Source organism: Pleurodeles waltl, chromosome 1_1, assembly GCF_031143425.1.
Source record: "Pleurodeles waltl isolate 20211129_DDA chromosome 1_1, aPleWal1.hap1.20221129, whole genome shotgun sequence".
NCBI classification, from domain to species: Eukaryota; Metazoa; Chordata; class Amphibia; order Caudata; family Salamandridae; genus Pleurodeles; species Pleurodeles waltl.
The window spans coordinates 457,585,620-457,608,259 of record NC_090436.1 but is presented as its reverse complement, the minus strand read 5'-3'; positions in this window follow the sequence as shown (position 1 = coordinate 457,608,259).

The window sequence follows — 22,640 nt, the reverse complement described above, 5'->3', positions numbered from 1 at the left end:
ATACTAACACCCCAGGTTTTGTGAATTTTTTTAAGGTGAACATGTTTGGTTTTGCCTGCACTTTCCAGAATGTTTTTGGGGTGATACCATCATTAATCCATTCACTATTTTCGAGTGTTTTTTTGGAGGCATACCGCTTGTATTGGCATTCTTCAGCAGAATTTTTCTATTGCCACTTTTTCCAAATGATGGTGGAGCTACCACACATCCAGCTGTGTCGTGAATGCATGATACAACTCTTTGGAGTATGCTTATTGAGGGAACTTAACAACAACTGGTCTTTGTAATTTCAACTGATTTGGTTCTTCTGTGTGCAGCCTGTGTCCCGCTTTCTTTGGTGTCCCTTTGTGTGTGCACTAGATGTGTGCATTACACAGCAATTGGTTCTATCTACGGACATGGATCTTGTAATGTTCCCATTGAGGGTTCATTTCTGGAGGTGTGCTATGAGACTACGGTTGGTCCAAGATGTCTTTTACGAGCCATCCTACATGATTATGAATGCTACAGCTCATATGATGTTTCCGTCTGGTTCTACAACTGCGGACATTGCACAGGATGCTTCTTCCTTGGCGGAGGCTGAGGTTTCCAATCATGTTTGTTCCTTTGATTTGCTCACCAAGACTTTAATGGCTCTGTCATCTGCGGATGAGGATTCCTTCTTGGACTCACTTTCTGTTTATGTACTGGATTAAATCATGGATATCTCCGATGACGTTTAAAATTTGGCCTTTGTTGTAATCAAATTGTCCATTTTTAATTTGCTCGTTTTACTTGTTTGCTCCACTTGTTGGTGTAAACATCTTAGTGCTCTTAGGATATTAGATGTTTTATTGATTTTAGTGTTTGTAGATGGGTTTTTGGAAACTGTCTACTATGACTGGCAAAAGGAGCGTGTTGTGAGGCCCTCTAGGACCTGGGTTGGTGACCCCTATTTCAGCTTAGTTTTATAGATCATGTTTTATTCATATTTTATTCCTTTTGTAAGGCTGCTTTTTAGTGAAGGCTTTTATACATTTTATCAATTTGCTTTATTCCAGGAAAGCAAGGAACACACTGCTCGTTCAGTTAGCCTATGCACGGCATATGGGGCCTGATTATGATCTTGATGGATGGAATATTCCGTCAAAAATGTGACGGTTATTCTGTTCACCATATTACGATCTCCATAGGATATAATGGAACTGTGATACAGTGGAGGGAATATCCATCACGTTTGTGACAGAGTAACCCCACCCACCAAGATCATAATCAGGCCCTTAATCAGTACTGTCTGTCCAACGCTAAAGAACACCATATACGATATGCCAGCTTGTGTTGCCTTTTCAGGTGACAGGTTCTATCACCTAGACACTGCATTGCATCAGAACTGTATTTCCAATGTGGTATGGTTTATTATATAAATGATGGCTGACCCAGGGAGGCCATATGACATTCCAGCCATGACTATACTGGGACACACACTGTGTGACGTGTGGCTTGGCTGGCACTGACCTGCTAGCTCCCTGAAAGGACTGCCATCTACATCACAGACTAATTCCTGACACACTTTACAGGTATGGGGCGGGGGCTAATCTATCAGATCGGGCCAGGCAGAGGGTTACAAATGCTGTCCTCTCAGAATAGACAGAGGCACCTAGAACCACATCCATCATGGTGGAATTATTCATTATCTTTTCAATGTTTGTAATGATGATTACCTTGCCTTGTTTTATCTGCCTAAATATCATAGCTCACTCATTATGTGCTATATTGTTTCAATAACTATATTGAAAACTTATTTTGTATCTTGTTGTCTCTCCTTGGTATGTATGAGTAATAGTACAAAAGTGCTAAGCTAAAATCTGTTTCCGTGGCTCCCCTGGGAAGTCGAAGTGTCATGTTCAGGTTGCCATAACCACCATTTACCCTAGGGGGTTTGGAGGTTTGGGTGAGGCACTACGAACTAGCCAGGAGTTAGGCTGGGAATTACTAACTGCGTGGATAGAGTGGATAGACTCATTCTCCCAAGCTTTGTTCTTCTGCTATCCAAAAAACGCAGTCCTATTACCAAAGTAGGAGCCACATCATGTCAACAGGCTGGAGCCTTGAAACTGAAGAACAGATATTGTTGTAACACTAGTAGTTCAATAAAAAGATGAGTAGCCAAATATACCTCCATCAGTACCAGGGGAGAGGGCACACAGATGGCAGTTTAGACAATTAAGTGAATAACTCTTTAGGTATCTGTTCAACGGGAGGAGTGCAGGACAGTGCTGAGACAATTGTCACGCATGTTCTTTCTAACCACAGATATGACATTCCTGTGCATATACAACTTCAACATGGGGCTAATCATCCTGTGAAGAATAGAAAGTACAGCATGGACAGGATGTCAAACAAAGCCCACAACTGTATCAAGGAGGAAAACTCCAAAATATTTAGCATGATGGACATTTTTAAAATGAGAGTCCATGGATTTTCATAGTTGTGTTATTTTCCAAGTAGAATTCCACCAGCGTGCACCTTTTTGGCAGACAACCACAGCACAAATGAAGCACAAAGAATATGCTCTTCCAAGGGCAGATGAACGTTAGAACAAACTGCACAAAGAGTTATGCCCTTCTAAGAGCAGATGAAAGTTAGGACAAACTACTGCTGCTACACTCACAAGCAGTTCTGACCCATGCAACCCCTGCAAGTCATTGGTCCTCATTTACAAAGGTACATCTAAACATATAGATTTACTCACATGTAAACTTACTACTATACCTAGTAAGTAATGTCACACTTTTTTGCTATTCACCATTTCTGAGCATAAATTTGAGAATTGCTGCAGACTCGCATGCCTCCATCTTTCATAACTGGAAGTGGAGCTTGCTAGAACAGCTTACAGACAAAGTCACAATACATTATCTCATTAAATTAAATATTTTATAAATACATTAATAAAATATGTAATAATTTTTATCTATAACTATAATTATTTAAAATAACTAAATCAATCCCACCCATTATAATATGAAAATAATATTTAGCAAATTGTATTATAATATATTTCATTAATTTTATCTTTTAATTAAAAGTTGTGTTTATTTTTAATATATATATATATATATATATATATATATATATATATAATGTAATTTAAAATTTGAAATAAATTATTTTATTTAATATTATTTCCTATGGGCTGTTCTTTTATGTCTCTGTCTCTACTGTTGTCTATGGAAGTATGTTGTAGTATACGTGACTGGCCATGTGTGGTGCAGGACTTAGTCAAACACTTGGCCGGAGTACATTTATAACTGTTTTTGGTCACTTCTTGCTGTAGTATCTTTTGAAAACCTGTCTGTTAATAGCAATGGGCATACTCTTTATTATTGTATTTAAATTCACTTCCTCAATGCTTTCTTACCCTTTTCTAAATCCTGCCTTACTCCTACCTAAACCATTTCTATTTAGAAGCAAATATTCCTGATTTTAATCCACTCGCCCGAGGTTTCTTCCCCTTTTGTTACTAAAATATATACCTACATGTGTAGAAACCACTGTGGTGGAAATCTATGCATAGATATGATATGCGAGGTGGAGGTCTCTGCAAGTAGGTCTGTGAATACACTATTGTAGTACTTTAATAGTACTATTAAATGTACTACTAATTGCAGTTTGTGACTAGGCCCAATTATGTTGAAGGTGAAGAAGCTTCCTGTAACCTTCCAATAGTTTGGTTGTAATGTCTTGTCTATGGAGTTTACTTAGGTGCACTGGCACACTGTTGAAGTTGCTAGCTAGAGGGAAACGTTTTGTGATCTGGAAAATATAGGCTCAGAAATGCTGTTTATGCTTTGGGCATGTTCCTAATAGAGTCAAGATAGTTTTAGTTTCTATTAAAGGATGTTGAACCCTCACCAACCATGGTTGCATGCTAGTTTCCATTCCTCACCTTTGCCAAATGACCATGGTGGACTCACACAGAGCACCTGCATTAGTATTATGATAAGAATTGAATGTTTGAGGTTCCACAATGATCGCTTGGGTTGCAATGAATCTATACCTGGAGAGCTCCACTGAATGTGATATTATTAAGCAATAGCACTTAAGAAACAGAAGGCACACTGGGTGTTAAGGTCTCTAACTAGTGCATCAGTGCTTTTAGAAAAAAGCACTTGAGTAAAAGTAACATTTCAGATAAGACACTCTCACATATTGGAATTTTATGAGCTATTTAAATTTTACAAGCACCTCGCAGATACCTCTAGCATCATCATCATGAGCATCACCAGCCAAACTTTACTCGACCATCAGAGACATTCATGAAGCACAAAAAAATTAAAATAATTATAGTAATTCACATTAAAATAGGTATCGTACAAATTCATTAATTAGAATGACTACTTGAATATTTAAAAAATTAAAATAAAATAACATTTAAAAAAAAAAACAGACAACTAGTTTCAGAGCTGTAACAACCATATTTATATATAATAGTAAATCTCGACCTGGTGAGGACATGTCCAGCTGCCAACAGTTAACAAAGCATACTCTTTCTTTAGCATACAGCTAATTTCAGAAACGACACCACACTGAACCAGATGTCCTCATCATCTAGCAGTTATAAGAATTTTAGTGCTACTCTGCACTGGTGGAATTTATGCTTCCTCAGCAACAGAATTAAAGTTTTCTACTGAAAATGTAGTTACATTTTCAAAGAAAAAAGTTCAATAAGGTCTGGAGAGATCTGCCATTGCAAGGACAGGTGCCCAGCAAAAACAGTGCATATTAACCTGTCCTCACCATGCAGTGGTGTAACAAAACTTGGAGCTTGAGGCTGCGGGCCCTTTGTTACGCCACCATGAATTGAAACAACAATGATCTTGCCCAATGACTTTGAGGTAAAGAAAGATAAAATGCTAACCCAGGACTGCCTTTCAAGCAAGCCTATGCTAATAGGGAGGACTTTCCATGCACCACAACTTTTAACGGCACAGACTAAGTAAAATTTATATATACGCTTTATCTTCTCATCTACACTGACAAGTGTAGGGTTATGAGACAGTGATGATTGATAGAACCCTGCAATGGTTTTGCACATATGGACAAGCCAGGGTATTCTAAGATCGTTGTCATATAAGGGGCAATCTTTAATAACTAATTGCTTTAAGCTAGCATGCAAGGTTAAGCCAAATTGAGAGGTACAAGGCAATTGGGCCCAATTTTATATGATCCCCTATGTGGTGAAGCCCCATTTATTAGTGGCATCTAAAGTGAGGTGAAAAGTTGGATACAGAAAAGATCCACCTGCAAAATGCAGTTACCCCCATTCGGGATAGCTGAACAGTAAGGAACGGCCCAGACTCCAGCCCCACTCTATAGATAGAGTGGCAATGCAGTGGGTGGCATAGATTTCGATAATAGGTGTAAATCAATTACCACCGGATGGCCAGGGTATGTTGTGAAGGGCCACCACAGATCAAGAAAGGTTCATACTAAAGTTTGGAATATTAGAAGGCCACGCCCTGAGGTGTCAAACGTAATCCATAGGTTAGAAAAGCTATTTGTCCTTTTTAGCCAATTATTATCAATAGCTAAAAGGGAAACACTCAGTCACTTTGGAAATAAGCCATAATATGAGATTTATAATAGTTGGCAATCAAGTCAAGATCACTGCAAAATATGCAACTAGAAGACGTAATGCTTTCGTCGTACAGACCATCAAAACTGCAATATCTTACATAATAATGCGGGTAAAGGGGCACCATCTGTCACTGGGACCTCTGGGTTTGCATTGCCGAGGGCAGGGCATAGCTTATTAATATATCAAATAAATAAAAGAGGGTGCAGCAACCCATCCCTGCTGCACAACCCACAAGATGACATATGATTCTAAAAGTTCCCCACAAGTCTAACTTTGTGGACATATTCTTGTGAAGGTGAAGGTCAGTTAAAACTCACAACTGTCTCATCCAGCCTCTGCTCAAGTAAGGTCACCCATAGTTTAGATTGATTAACACAGACAAATGTCATTGACAGATCCATAAATGGCAGAAACAGTGGGCAGGACTTGGTAATGGTTTATTTGCTTATGATGAAATTAATGTTAAAGTATTGCTCCACAGCTCCCTAAATCTATATTGGCAGAGACTAAGGATGCTATTTTTGTTGGCCCAATCATGCATTCTGTTATAAATGACTCTGCCAATAACGTTATATGAGGTGTCAGTAATTCAGATGGGCCATTACATTTGGCGTCAGGACAATTGTCCTTTTTAAAGATGGGGCCAATGGTCTACGTTGACCAGGGTCATGGCAGTTGTTTATAATCTAGACTCTTAAAAATATAGGTCATCAATGGCGCCTTAGATCTAGGTTGTATTTTAGGAGGTCTACAAGCAGACTATCTAGTATTGATTCAATTATGAATTGTGGGGCACTTCCTCATGGGGAACACTAATGCATGTCACATTAGTGAGTTACAGCAGGTCTTACCATTTGATTTCAATCCATTGAGCTGTTCCTAATTTCCGTTACCAGTAAAATGTGTCATCAGTAGGTGAATTTGCATAATGAATGATACTTTCATGTCGAAGGACATGAGTGGTAATATCTTTGTACCTTTAATGACATAGGCATATTTAAGTGTATATGTTATAAATGGGGTCTCTGGTTGGCAGTCAGTTTGCACTTGGTCCAAGCAGGGACACTCACTCTAGTCAGGGTAAAAGAGATACACACTTGGATAACCGCTGCTCACCCCCTTGGTAGCTTGGCACAAGCAGTCAGGCTTATCCCCAAAGGCACTGTGTAAATATTTGCACCAACACACAGAGTAGTACAGTGAAAACATTATAAAATGGACACTACACCAGTTTAGAAGAATAGCCAATATTTATCTAAGTCAAACAAGACCAAAACGACAAAAATCCAACATACAAAAGTAAAGTTATGAATTTTTTAAATAATGGAATCTTACTCCATAGAAAACAATGGAAACATTGTTGTTACACAAAGTATCTGGTTTGCGTCAAAAATAAAGCTGCAAGGGCGAGCGTGCGTCGGAAAAGGCAGCGATGCACTGATTCCTTACTCACAAGTGAGGCCGTGAGTCGTTTCTTCTCCAATCGGACAGGCAATGCGTTGTTTTTCTCTCCCACAAGAGATCGATGTGTCGATTTCCAGATGGGGAGCCGTGGATCTGCAAAGGTTCATGTTGATTTTGACGCCCAGTGAGGATGCGTGTGAAATCCAGCTCCATGGTGTTGGAAAACCATCCTGCATGGGGTTTGCGTCAATTTTAACAGCTGCAAAAGGGTGTTGCGTTGTTTCTCCAGCCGCAATGCAGGTGATGCATCGATTTCCCAGCCACGATGTAGGTGGTGTGTTAATTTCAGCCGCGAAGTGGGTGGCGCGCCGTTTTCACAGCTGCGTTGCAGGTGTTGCATTGACATTTTCCCCACACGACTCCTGTGCATGGATTTCCACCTTGGTTCTACCAGCTTCACCTTTCAAGGGCCCAGGGACTGGATAGGACACCTCTTGGCGAGACAGGAGTCTCAGCGGAGAGTCCAAGTGCTGTCAGAGGAAGTCTTTGATGTTCCTGAGACTTCGAAACAGGAGGCAAGCGCAGGCAAGCCCTTGGAGACACTTCACAAGCAGGAATATACTACAAAGTACAGTCTTTGTCCTCTTTCAGGACGAAGCAGCAACTGACGGCCAACCCAGCAAAGCACAGTCATAGGCAAAGGGGAAGTACTCCTCCTCCAACTCTTCAGCTCTTCTCGTTGGCATAGGTTTCTCTTGATTCCAGAAGTAATAAAAAATCTGGGGGTTTGGGTCCACTACTTATGCCCCTTTCTACCTTTGAAGTAGGCAAAAGGAAAGTCTCTGTTGCTCACAAGATCCTGCCTTGCACTGGACTGGCTCCAGACTCACACTAGGGGGTTGGAGACTGCATTGTGTGAGGGTTGCCCCTTTCAGGTGTAAGTGACCACTACTCCCTTCTCTCTAGCCCAGATGGCCCATCAGGACATTTAGGCTACACCCCAGCTCCCTTTGTGTCACTGTCTAATGGAGATTCACAAACAGCCCAAATCAGTTTGACCCAGACACAGAATACACAATCGGGCAGAGTCACAGAATGGTTTCAGCAAGAAAATGCCTACTTTCTAAAAGTGGCATTTTCAAACTGACAATCTAAAAAATAAGTGGGTATATTTTCCAGGTTGAATTGGCAGTTTAAAACTGCACACACAGAAACTGGAGTGGCAGGTTTGAGCCATGTGTACAGGGCTTCTCATGTGGGTGGCACAATCAGTGCTGCATGCTAGAAGCATTTGATTTACAGGCTCAAGGCACATCTAGTGTACTTTACTAGGGACTTGCTAGTAAATCAGATATGCCAATCAGGGAAAAGCCAATTCCACTTACAATTTACACAGAGAGCACTTGCACTTCAGCACTGGTCAGCAGTGGTAAAGTGCTCAGAGTATCAAAACCAGCAAAAACAAAGTCCAGCACACAGTCAAACCATAGGAAGTCGAGGTAAAAAGACAGGGGAGACTACACCAAGGATGCCAGGTCTAACAGTATATTGCATGACGACTGTTACATTCTTTGTTGCCATAGAAAATTGAGCTGCAATTCAGGATGTGTGTTTTTTTCTGCAGGCACTGCATGAGCTGCACGTGTAATCCCCAGCTACTGGTGTTAGGTTCAGTGGAGTTCACTGTGTTGCAGCCAACACGTTTTGGTGTATGTACAAGTTGGTCTATTCAAATTGAGAAAGGGAAGTCGTGTAGCAGGCCCTTTGTGCTTCTTATCACTCCACCTTGGCTTACCTTCCTATTTAGATGACATAGTGGTTTTCTATAACAGCTGGACGGTCACCTGAGCAGCTACCTGAAGGTGATTCAACAGTCCAGATGAGGGCAACATTTAGCAAAAAACAGACAGGGCTCTGCAATCTACTTTGGAAACCAGTTAGGTGAAATTAACTTCCACCCTCTAAAAGCTAAAGTCTGGGCGGTATTATTAACAAGGTTTCCAAGACTCATTGAGCAAAACAAATTGAATAAAGATATTATTTTTGAGTTTTGGAAGGATGAAGGGATCAAATACATATCATATTTAAGGGTTATTTATCAATCTAAAATTATCTAAAAGTACCTTACCTATATTTCAGACTTCCTTCCAACCATTATACAACTCAAGAACTACAGTAAATGTGGTATGATTAAAATGTGTTAAAATGTGTAATACTTCTGAATTATCATCTTAACACTGCATGTAGGCAACTGAGAAACATTTAAGGAATTCTATCACATTTTCTGACCTGCTAAGATTAAAAATACTCATTTTAAAGTGGCAAAAACGAATAGCTGTGGACATCCTTATAAGAGAAGAGTATAGGACGTATTCTGACAAACTCACCTGATAAACTAGTTTTTCTTTATCCAGATTGGGGGCCTTGATATCATCCATCACTTTGTACTTTAGACACAATACCTCAGTGCTCACTGCAATGCACTGTATTGTAGAGGACACTAGCTTGTCAACCTCTTATTCCACCTCTCCACTTATTCATTCTCCAGTAACTCAGACCCAACATAACAAAAGATGATTACAATATTTCTCCCTCTCACTTTCTCCTCCATCCATGTTTCGCACCCCACTGATCCCATCCTCAATTTTTCCTTTCCCTCTCACCCTCTTTCCCCTCTTCATAGGGAATACCTTATTCCTGCCATACTTTTGAATACACTCACCTCACCATTCAAGGAATACCGTCTTCCCAATTGGTCTACCACCTGTAATTCTATGAAGATCTACTTCCGCCTCCTGGAACTAAAATATATGATGCACCTTTTACTTCTACCTCACCACTCCCTCATACTTACAAACATCACCAACTACTAACCAACCTACTTTGTCCCCCACTCAACAAAACTATCTGTTCATCAATGCTATAAACAAACTATTTATGATCTGATCTCAAACTCATCTTCCAAACTGTTGTTTTTCACAGAAACCTAGCTAGGTGATGAAACTCCACTGATCAACCTGAGGTCAAACTGCCCAGGAAAGATAACTACCCCAAGAAAAAAGGAGATTGTCTGGTTGCTGCCTTCACAAACACATTAAGGGGGTCATTCCAGCCTTGGCGGGCGGCGGGAGCCGTCCGCCAAGCGGGAAACGCCAGAAGACCGTACCGCGGTCAAAAGACCGCGGCGGTCATTCTGGGTTTCCCACTGGGCTGGCGGGCGACCGCCAAAAGGCCGCCCGCCAGCCCAGTGGGAAACACCCTTCCACGATGAAGCCGGCTCCGAATGGAGCCGGCGGAGTGGAAGGGGTGCGACGGGTGCAGTAGCACCCGTCGCAAATTTCAGTGTCTGCTAAGCAGACACTGAAATTCAAAGTGGGGCCCTCTAACGGGGGCCCCTGCAGTGCCCATGCCATTGGCATGGGCACTGCAGGGGCCCCCAGGGGCCCCACGACACCCCATACCGCCATCCTGTTCCTGGCGGCCGAAACTGCCAGGAACAGGATGCGGTATGGGGGTCGGAATCCCCATGGCGGCGCAGCAAGCTGCGCCGCCATGGAGGATTCCCATGGGCAGCAGAAAGTCGGCGGTACACCGCCGACTTTCCGTTTCTGGCCGCGGCTGTACCGCCGCGGTCAGAATGCCCAAAGGAGCACCGCCAGCCTGTTGGCGGTGCTCCCGCGGACCCCGACCCTGACGGTTTTTACCGCCAGGGTCGGAATCACCCCCTAAATGCCATATAGTTTGGAAGATTTACTTTGGCTTTCTCCTTGTCCACTTACCCCACTCCCTACATTATCTTCCTCCATCCTACTGATATCTAGCCTACCGCTTAGCAATGGAGCAGTTACTGACTCCCTTATTTGATGCTTTCTTGGAAACCAGAATAAGCCAGGGTACCTGCAACACTGGAGACCTGGATACCTAGTCTGACTGACCTGACCCATCAATACACACCAAGTGACCCTCAACCTTTCCATACTTCATTCTGAAAAAACAAATGCAGGTGATTTTACCTTGGATGCAATCTTCCCTGCCCCTGGACTCATCACAATAACAGAATAATTCCTCTTATTACGGAGCAACATTCATCTTATGTTCTTTCACAGGAATAGAGGCACACAAAACTACTTAGAATGGAAGAAACGCAGCCTGTCAGCACGGAGCATATGGTATGTGAAATAATATAATTGGCAAGCCATTTCCTCATGTACTACAATTTAATTGTAGACCATCCAATTGTTTACCATTCCATTGTAAGTAACACAATTAATATATGTATGTAAATAATAATAGGATGATAATAATATTTAGGCTAGGTTTGAGCAAGGGGATTGGAGGAAGGGTTAAGGGAAACGGAGAAAGATATTTGTGAGAAAATGCTCCCTTATTATGCTAAGTTATAGTTTTATGGAGCACAACAGATACTTTAAAAAGGTGTCCTGTGAGAATAACTCTTAGCCAGCAGTGAAGGATAAAATTAAATCTTTTACAATCCATGTTTTTAGATTCTTTCTGAAGTTGTGCAGATCCTGTGTTTTGCAAAGTATAAGGAGTATGACCATTCCAAAGTTTAGCTGCTACAACTGAGAAATCTTTGCCCTAAGGCCAGACTGTCCGTATCAGGCATTGGTGTTTCCCCCAAGAGACTGGAAGAGGGGGCACTTTTATTACTGGAGGACTGGTTTTATAGCAGTGCAGCAGTTTTAAAAGCACTCCTAGTATATATAGTACATAAAGGTTCCTTGTATATTCAACAGTTTTCAGGCAACAATAAAAGTGCCAAGATCGCTCTGGTGATTAATGTACCTGCTGGAGAGAAATCAGAGTTTTGTTTAGTGGCAGTTTATATCCCTGATGCAAATAATGTGTACTATGCAGATTACATTACAGTATTTTATGTGCACAGCTCAGTGGGATAATGCTTTTGCCATAGAGATCTTTTTGTTACTGTGCAATTCAGAAGTTTCAATCATAATCTAGTACAGTGAGCTATCGATTGCCATCAAAGAGCTGCATGCAAACTGCATTGTACAGGTTAGAAAGTTATGTTTGTCCCAGTTTTTGATTACCTTACTTAAGCTAGAAAGGGTTTGTTTGGGTAGAAATAAATTGGTACTAGTAAAAGTCATCCCTAACAACATTGTTATATTTTGAATCCTGAATTTATGCTTTCCCAGATCAAACACTCCTAAAAAATGCCTACCAGTATGGATGACAAGTGAATCCTACACTTTGCTGCCCCCTTTGTCTTATATATCATTTTCTATACACTGATTTACTCACGTATACTTCATTGTCTCTGTGTGATACAAAGTGCTCCAACACCCTATGCTCGTGAGTGAGACGCCATAAATCAAATCAAATGCATGTGAGAGAGGGGCTATGGACAGAGGAGAGACACTGTTAGAGGGTGATTGTGAGGGAATCAATGAAAAGCCCCAATAAAGATTGCTGTATCCTGGTGCTCTGTAAAGTCATCATTTACTATGCTTTAAAAACTAATACAATTGAATATTTAATGAAAAATGTGTCGTAGAATGCACCATTTTTGCCTTTTGTTTTCCAAATTTTCTTTGGGGAGAAACTCCCTACCCCCAAACACCATTGTAGTGCCCAGGCTCACTTGGTATGTTCCCTTTGGGGGCTGGGCTGAAAAAATTGTCAGAGCTGCTTCACGTTCCAATTCAGGTCTCCTTTCCCCCCCACAGTGAATCTTTTTCAACTTAAGGATGGTCAAGATGCAGCCCTGTGTGGACCTAAGGGCTCGGGAATCAACATAGATCTTGAATTTAAATCTGATATAGGAAGGGCTTTTGCCATGCACAGCACTACGGGTGTGGCAAAGGAATTTAAAAGTGTTTCTTTTGTGCACCTGAATCAAGTGTAACTATGCATACCGCAAATGACCCAAGGACAGTTTTGCCATGTTTGTAACAGAGTAGTCCCCTCCTCGTCATCTAAATCAAGCCCAACATGACCTAGAATTATAATGATCTGGTTACTATTTCTGTGCAATTAGGACATGATGTTAAGCAATCATCCTAACACACAACTCTTTAAGAATCCAAATACTAACTTATGGACATGCAAAAAGACCGTTCTAAAACCATCGGGGCCACGCACTTGAAACACTACAGTTACAATCAATAATGTGAACAATCTCAGAGTGACAGTGAGCTCGAGCCATTCCCCGTTTTATTTTGTGATTGCCACAAATTACACATGACAAATGTGATGCAAAATGGACAGATCATTTTGAATTACTTGTGATAGTTTTAGACATTCTGTTCTGTTTTTTTTTCTGAATTCCATTGATGTAATATTTCCCGCTTAATTTGACGTGTCAGCCTTGACACTGCCCTTGCAAGTTCAGATGGAAATATGGAAAATTGTTTAAAATGTATGTTTTAACTCACTTAATATGCAGATTGCTAATCATATATTGTCTTGAGATTTCATGTGTTACATCGTACATCTATGCTCTTTTGGTACAATTTTGTTGAATCCATTTGTTCTCCTGCTAACCTGTCAGCTTCCCATTTGAAAAGATATGCATGGCTACTTATAAACGTACTTTGCAAACCTGTGGAGAAAAAATCAATATGTGGGAATAATTTCCATGTTTCTATATAGGTTCTTAACATTTATTTTACTTTATTTTACATGTTTCTATGGTGGTACCCTACCTTAAATGTTTCAATCTGCTTTATAATGAAATAAACTGTAACTCTAGAGGTCTCAATTTGCAATGGAACAAAACTGTAGAGACGGAGTTCGCAGACATTAAATAACAAGCACTGAACATATTGTAATATTACAGTGTCTGTTATCAGAATTAAACGTAAGAGAACATTATGCAGTAATTAATATTCGCAGGTAAACAGCAAACAATTGTGAAACAAGATTTGTAAATGATGGGCACGAAAGAAACAACAACCCCACCCAAACTCTCTCATGTTCCTGCAACTCAAAATTCAACTCGGTATCTCCACACAAACGTAAGTGCAGGGACCCTACAGAATGCAGGCAAGTCAATGCCTTCCTATTCCCAAGGTTAAATAAATAGCTGTAATTATCTCAGGTATGACAGGCATATCAAAGCCCATTTATCCCTGCTTGTATATAAAAGAAAAGGTTACCAGGCATCTCACACTTATATGTGCTGTGAGTCTGATACCATTATATTCTTTGTCTCAAATACCCATTGTCTTTTGAAGGGAATTATTTATTCGCCTACCATCATGGCACCACCAATTTTTCAGAAAGCACAAGTTGTAATAGCAAGAGCCAATCTGTCTATCCAATTATCTTAAAATCTTCTAATGCTGCCCCAAAATCGTGAGAGTTCCGTGGTTTGGAGAGCCCAGGACAGGTGCACATGTAATCCATATTGACTCTGTCTATGCTGTTTTTAGCGTGCTTAGTGCATAGCCTAAAGCTATTGGCTCTACTGTTGGAGTTGTTAGGAAAAAACATTTTAAAAAAGAACATTCTTCTCTGTCTCAAATTGATTCGACAGTGTTAGGTTGCATCCAACGGTCATCAGTTGAATGAATGAATGTTTTATTAATCAAGCAGTGAAATACACTGAGTCTATGTTCATAGTGAATCTTGTGCTCAGCAGCATTCTATTCTATACATAGGGTCTCTCTCATGTCATCCTGGCTGCTACATAAAGCCTACTTGCTTGGTGATGCATGATAACAGGGAGCGCCGGATCTGACTGTATTGGTGAGGATTCATCAGAAGAGCAGCAGTGTTTGTTATGCTTCATCACTCCTACGTATTGATTTTCTGAAAAGAGAAGTGTTCTTCGCCTTATGCACATGTGCTGGACATTTTGAAAACTAAAGAGGAAGAACCTGATCTTTTCCTATTGCACTTTGCTCAACCTATTGGTCTTTGGGTTTTGCAGCTGTCTCTTGATAAGGTCTTATTGGTGAATCCAATTAAAAGGGTGAAGACATTAGGCCAGAAAATGTGTTCAAGACTGCTAAAAACTGGTAATCCTTGCTCCATGTCGCTGTTTTGGTTTGTTTCTTATCGTTGACAAACACACCCTTCGTCGGACCTTTACATGATCCTGTTCTTACTATGCTATTTTGTGCATATTCATGAGGGACATTTCTTCAGTGACAAGCACACTACTGATCTTAAATTAAAAGCACTTTTTTTGCAAAAGGCTTTGAATTTCTCAGGTCAACCATGCTTGACAAGGACAAGTTGTAAAACAAAAAGAGATATGACATTTTGTTCTGTTTAACTTTAACTCAATTCTACAATTCTCCTTTTAATTACATCCTATTGCCACAGTGTCAGGCATGTGGTGGTGATTTTTTTGTCTTCAAGGAAAAATATAGAATGTTACAGCACACCCCTTTTTGTTGAGTTTGTCATGTGGACCTTTGTTACAGTTTTCAAAGTGGAAAAAAGAAGTTCCTGAATTATGCCAGAGTCTGTGGCACTAATCTGAGTGCTGAGAGAAAATGGTCACTATCGCTGCATTTTCTCCTCAGAGTATCAGGTCAGGAGCTTTTGGCAAATTTGCCTCATTTGACTGAAGAAAAAGGTTTGAATGACTTCGATATGTGTATTATAAAGTTGGATATAATTATTTACCCCATGTCAGTACCATCATACATACCATTTTCCATAGAAGAAAGCAAGGTGAAGGTGAATATGTTGAACTGTATGTTGTAGCTCTAAAAAATTAGTGAGCACCCGTTAGTTTGTTCCTTTGAGTTAGAAATGCATAAGAGATCACTATGTTCTATGTATGTTGTAACATGAGTGCACCTGGGATGAACTGTGGTTACAAGAGGAACCACCTTTGTATGATGTTCTATTGGTTGGAAAAAGGGTGGGGCATGTGTGCAAGTATGTGGAGATCCTAAAAAAGAACAATGAAACATTTACAAATGCCTCAGATAGTGTAACTTCTGAGCAAAATGAAAGGAAGAAGACATTTTCACCATCAAAAATATTGTATTATAAGTGTAGGGAAAGTAGACAGATGGGACGAAAAAACATCCTATGAGCAAGGCCTTGTGCAATCGGCACGTCTTAAGAAGGCATTTTGTTGTATGTTGGAAAAGTACTTCTGTAATGACTAAGAACAAAGTAAACAGAAAGTATTTGGTAAGGTGGTTATACAACTTGCTGGCAGGGCCAATGCTGATTCTATTGAACAAGTTAAAGTTAAAGATGTAGAGGTCAAGATGATGTTTGATCCCTGCTAATGAATCACCATCATTTCTGATGAGGTGTTTAAAATGAATTTAATTAAATCAATGATATAGTATAATTGGGTGTCCACATCAGCAAAAGCTAGGGGGTCATACTTGCTGAGGGAGGCAGTGCAGGCCTGCACATAAAATCAACAAGTTTGTAGAAATTCTGAGACAAATTTTTCTGAAAATATCAGGGAAAATGTAGGATGTTAGAAAATCTGTGTACATAGAATATGTTTTGAGGAAGGGACAAAGCATGTGATCTCAAAACTTAGGGTCTCATTATGATTTTGGTGGTCCCATCGTGGGATCACCAAACTTGCGAGGAGGACGCCAATGCCATATTACAGTGTTACAAAAGAACATATTGCCATGTTCCTGCCAGGCTGACCGGCGGGAATTTTGTAGGTCGTGGTTCCCGCCAAACTGCCCTTGAGGGAGCCGAGACCAATATCATAGCATTTCAGCAAAATCAGAATGTGCACTGTCTGCAAAGCAGGCAGTGTGCATTCCGACAGTACTGGGCAGGGGGGCTACATGGGCAGTGCAGGAGTCTCACTGTGGCCCCCCTTACTCGCTTTCTGCCAGACTTTCCATGGCTGGGTCCCTGCCATGGAAAGGCTGGTGGTAAGCTGAGTTGCAATCAGTCAGACACCGCAGAATTCAACACCGCCCTGGCTGAGTACAACTCAGGCTGCCATCACCACGTTGGGAACCATGTTCCTGGTGTGGACGGCGGTCTTTAGGTGGGTCAGCCTGCCAGGGTTGTAATGTGGAAATCAAACCACCTGGAGTGCGGCGGTCCGATGGTCACTGTGAGTGTGGTGGTCCCCAGACTGTCACACTCGTAATTAGGCCCTTAGAAGAGTACCCAAGGGGGTACATGGTACTGCGCAGAAGGAACTCGACAGATTGTACCATGAAGGTATCATCATTCTAATTGAGGCTTCTGAATGGTTGGCACCTATTGTGGTGGCAAAGAAGCCCTCAGTTAAGATTAGGCTCTATATTGATCTCTGTGTTTTGAAATTGTTGCTAAATTCCCTTTGCTCACCACCAATGAATTACTACCTGAATTTCATAGAGCTAGGTCGTTTACTAGACTGATCTCAGCATACCGTGAGATTCACCTACAAAAGAATTGCCAGGATTTAGTGTCCCCATGGACTTGCTTAAATCTGTGCACTTGTCTTTTGGACTTCTTTCTGCAGCTTCTGTTTTTAAGAAAACCATAATGTTGACTTTACAGGAAATGAAAGGGGTGAAAGTTTATCAGGATGATGTTTTGTTTTTTGTCAAGTCATGGACAGAGCACAGTGAAAGAGTAATCAAAGTGTTTGAGAAATGTAACAAACACGGTTTAGCTTTCCGAGTGGAAATGAGTGGTTTTGGACTTGATGAAACCACATATCTAGGAAGCATAGTACAATCTCAAGGTATTAAACTAAAAGGTGGCCTGGTAGAAGTGAGTCAAGGGAAAAAGCTTCCATAAAAGAAGGATGAACTTGTTTCTTTTTAGGCATGGTGACATTTTATGGAAAATGTGTTGATTGCTTGGCTGATAAAACTTATGCTATGCGTACTCTTCTCAAAAAGGACAATAAGCTTGATTTAGAAATTGGCGGAGGGTGTTACTGCGTCACAAACCTGACAGATATAAAATCAGCCGTATTATGGTTCCATTATAGCCTATGGATATCATAATAGAGCAGACAGAATAACCTCTCTGTAGAACTCTAAATGAGGCCCATAGTCTTTGAATGGAATCAAGAGCATCAGGAAGAGTTTTGTATATTCAAGGATTATTTAAAAACACCATGTTTGAAGGCATTTGTATCTGGTAGGAAATGTGTACTTGTCGCTAATGCCACCGCTAGAGCCCTGGGAGATGTTCTAGTTCAACTCGTAGATGAAAATAACATAGATTTTACTTCCAGGCCAGGACTCTCAAAGGATCCGAGATGAACTATTCTGTCATAAGGAGGGAGGTTCTGGCAGTGTTTTAGGCAATAGGTAAATTTCAGAATTTTCTTTGGGGGTGAAACCTTTACTGTTTACACTGACCACAAACTACTCAGATAACTTTTTGTGAAAATGGGTCTTGATTGATTTTACCAAGAATAGGAAGAGAGTTGAGTGGGCTGCAAGAATACATATTCGATGTATAGGTCTTTCCTGGAGTAGAGAATTTAGCAGCTAATTATTTGTTGTGCTTAGTTGAACCCATGCTATGATGACTTTGAGGAGTCGTGCGTGGAAGAAAAGAAGAAAATAATATTATCCAAAAACTGATCTTAATAAAGGTAAGGTCAACAAAGAGGTTATTATGGCTTTGAAGGAAGGGTGGGTTTCCATATCCAGTATGACATGTAAAATCAGGGCTTTTTGGCTTATCAAGAATGAATTGCCAGAAAAGTGAGTTTTACTTTATAGAAGGATAAGATTAGTTGCTCCTGAAGTGTTGAGGAAACATGTGAGTGTTTAAGCATATATGGGACATATTTTCATTGCAAAAACAAAGGAGAGAATTGGATTAGATTTTTGTGACCTGGTGGGATTTAAAGGTGGAAAAACAAGTAAGGAGCTGCTGGGATTGTGCAAAGAGTGCCAAAGTACTAAAAGTAGTCACATTACCCATATTCTGCAGAATGTTGCACATTACGCCCCAGGAATAAGTAGCACTAGATATCATAGGACTACTTCCAGGGAAACTGGGATTTCCTTGTGTTTTTGTTATTGTTGATCTATTTTTAAGATGGCCAGAGATAAAGTAGGTATGTGACATCACTGCTCTCATATGTTTCATAAAGAACTAATTTCTACAATTTTGTTAACAGACATTGGAGTACAATTTTTGTTTCAGGGGTGGAAACATTCTTCAAAGATCATAGCATACAACACGAAAAAGAGGCCAATTATCATACAGAATGCAATGCAATGGTTAAGAAACTCCACCATACTGTTAAAGAATGTATACAGTTAGCAAAGGTGACTGGGTTAGGTTTGGAAAAAAAATAATTGTTTGAAATCAGTGAAACCTATAGATTGGCTCCTCATCAAACCACCGGAAAACCTCCTTGTAAACTCTTTAAGGGCAGGAATCCTAAATGTAACCTATGTCATGAGTGGATGCATTGGCGCAAAGGTTGTGTTGGAATTTCCATTGACATTCAAAAGGAAAAGGAAAAAAAAATCATAGTAACGTGTGGGAGTTGAGGACTGGGTAAGAGTTAAGGCCCCTATATGTTCCGAAAAATTCTCTAATTTCACTAACCCACTTAAAGCTGTCAATTTATTCAAGAATGCAGTAAACATTTCTGATGGTAGAATACAGAACTGGAGCAGAGTGTCAAAATGTGTCAATGCAGAACAGTGAATCCTTTCCTAGCATAGATACCCACAACGAATGACTGTCTTCCCTTTAGGAGAATCCAAGTGGAATAGTAATTACTGAGAGATATTCCAAGAGGCCTACATATCTGTGAGACAATATACCACATTAGCTATCCTTACACTGTTGTTTTCTGATTTGTTCTGAATGTCTTATTTTCCAGAAATGATATATAGCTTCATCCTGCATAACATTTATGAACTCAAGGTTTAGTTTACATATTTTATGTTCTTCTAGCTTGTAAAAAGCGAATTTAACTATTTTGATTTTCCTATGTCCTTTATATAAATTTGTGACATAAAATGAATATGTATTGTATCTTCCTGTGGTGGGTTGGCAGATCATACCTACATTCATGAAAGGAGTTGTAAGATTGATTCTAGAATGCTGATGGATTGTGTGATAATGCTATCTAAGGAGTAAACTGGTCAATAGTTAGAGGGTAAAAAAATGGGTCCCCTCATCATAAAAGGACACTAGAATAGTTGAGCTCCACTAGTGGGCTGAGAGCTCAGATTTACTGATCTTAAACTTGAACTACATTGCCCTACTATACTCTATTGTCTCCTTTGCCAGTGCCGGCATAAACCATTTTGGTTCTGTCGAGAACATACTGTCCTCCAGAATCATGTACATTTTATTTTCCTGTCACCCATTATGTACCTATTTTGCCAGCTCCAATGTTCTAATTTTAACAATAATCAACTCCATAGGTAGGACTAATAGCCTGGGTGAAAAGCAAGCACAAATCTCCTCTACCACTTTGTAACACAGTTTGCAAGATGGGTCATCCAGTGAACAATCAGAAATTGTTGCAGCTAGAGTCACATCTTTGAAATGGGACCACAGACCAGTGCTTCTCAAACTTTTTAGAACCATGGCCAAATGTTAGAATGGCAAACTTTTGTGACCCACCTATCTTTAATGTACATGAGGCAGGTGGGGTAATATATTAAAGTATCACGTGATAAAACTTTGTTATTTGCAGAAAGCACATTTCCATTAAAATGGCCACTACATTTGCAGAGACATATAGTTATACTGATAAAACTATATTGCACAAAAATGATATTGTGTGGGTATCGGGGTTCAGTGAATATTTATCATTTGTGCATCACCAAATGTTTTGATTATTTGATCCTTTTAAAATATTTGTTTCCATCACACTTCAGAATTACAAAAACATATGTGCTTCATTTTTGTTTTCCTAACTGCTGAATGTGTACAGCACATTTACAGGTATTTGCATTTTGCTGTTTGTAACAAATATTTACATCCTACAGCCTTTCTTTTCATACTCCCTGTACCTCTGCAAGATTGTCATATAATTAACTTTACTTTTCTTTCTTAGGCTGTAAAAAGAGAGACGCTTGTAAACACAGTTCCTCAACGTAATATAATAGGCAGCAATGTGTCAAAAGACACAGCCTGACATGTGACCTTTGTCTTTCAAGCACAACAAAGGTGACAAGAAAAACATAGAATGTAAAGACACCTTTATTTAATGCTTAAACTTTCACAAACCGCCAAAAATTGCTGGTTACTGACAGTTTAGGAAAAACTCCTCCAGACTTTAATAATGCAAGGTTTTCTAAGAAATGACAGTACACCTTGTCAAGAACTTTTTCAGAATCAATATTTTGAGTCTTCCTTGTCATTTTTAATATAGGATGAGACTGTTATCTAATATCATCAAATATCTACCTCCCCTGAACAAAAACTAGTTGATCTTCATGTAACAAGATCAAGAAAATGGTGTCTAGTTGAGTGGCAAGGATCTTTCTATAAAAGGCCTAAAGGGAAATCATTGGGTAGTAAGAGCACTGGTATACATATATTCCTGGTTTATGAATAGCTTCAATGTCACCATGGCCCTGAAAGGAATAACGAACCTAGCCAAATGAGTCACGATGATGACAACAAATGTTATAAAATGCCCTGTAAATCCATCTGGCCAATTGTCTTTTTAGGTGTTAACAACCTGAAAACATCCAGGGCCTACTTGCATCTTGTTTCTCTGTCTATATATTCATGCTGTTCTTGGGAAGGCACTGGATTCTCAGTCCCCTCCATTTATTTCACAACCCCTAGATCACTAGTTGTCAGACAGCAAGGTCAACCCACCTTCTCCCTTTGCAGGTTAACCCACTCCCTCCATAAAACTCAGCTCAGTGGAGATGACCTATCGGAAAGGAAAATTTGGATATGGGTACAAAAGAGAGAGACAAGGACATTGATTTTAGAAGACTGAGTGTTAGAAGACCTGGAATGGACTCTCTGGGTTACAGGCTGGCACAGCATCACAAAGGTGAGGTAAGGAGTACAACTTATCTACCAAGATAGAGACAGAACCCAGTAAATATGCAGTGATAAACAAGAGCTCCACAAGTTTGCTTACTCAGTAAAGCAAGGAGCTGCACTGTAAATAACTGAGAACTGAAGTTGAGAAGCGCTCCATGGCACCATAATCCACATTGTGTCTAAATGCACAGAAGGGGGTCCAAAGCAAGAATTTAATGCATTGGTTTGCAAGAAAGAATCAGGAAATCAAGAAGAGGAAAATGAGGAGACTGGGGGAGTTCACAAAGGAGAGGGAGTGAAATACAAATGCAAATTAGTACACAAGGTGAAGGAGTTTAAAACAACCAATGTTGCCAGACAATAGTGTATGAGTCACCTGTACCTTTATGCCTCATCTGACCTGGAAGTCAAACCCCAGCCCTGTGGTAGCTGTGGCACTGTGTCTTTGACACAATTGAGGAAGTCTCTGACCTTCATGATTGTGGATTCCATTGCCACTTCCTCCACCTCCACATTCATGATGTTTCCTCACACTATTATGGTGTACTGTTTCTAGAGACCTCACACTGTACTCAGCCTGACCTACCTGACTTCTCATCAGATATGTAGTGGTCATGATAAAGTTGCCTAAAAGCTTAGGGGAATATTGATCAATCTTTCACACAGTGCAATGCAGCAAGCCATCTTGCTGCACTGT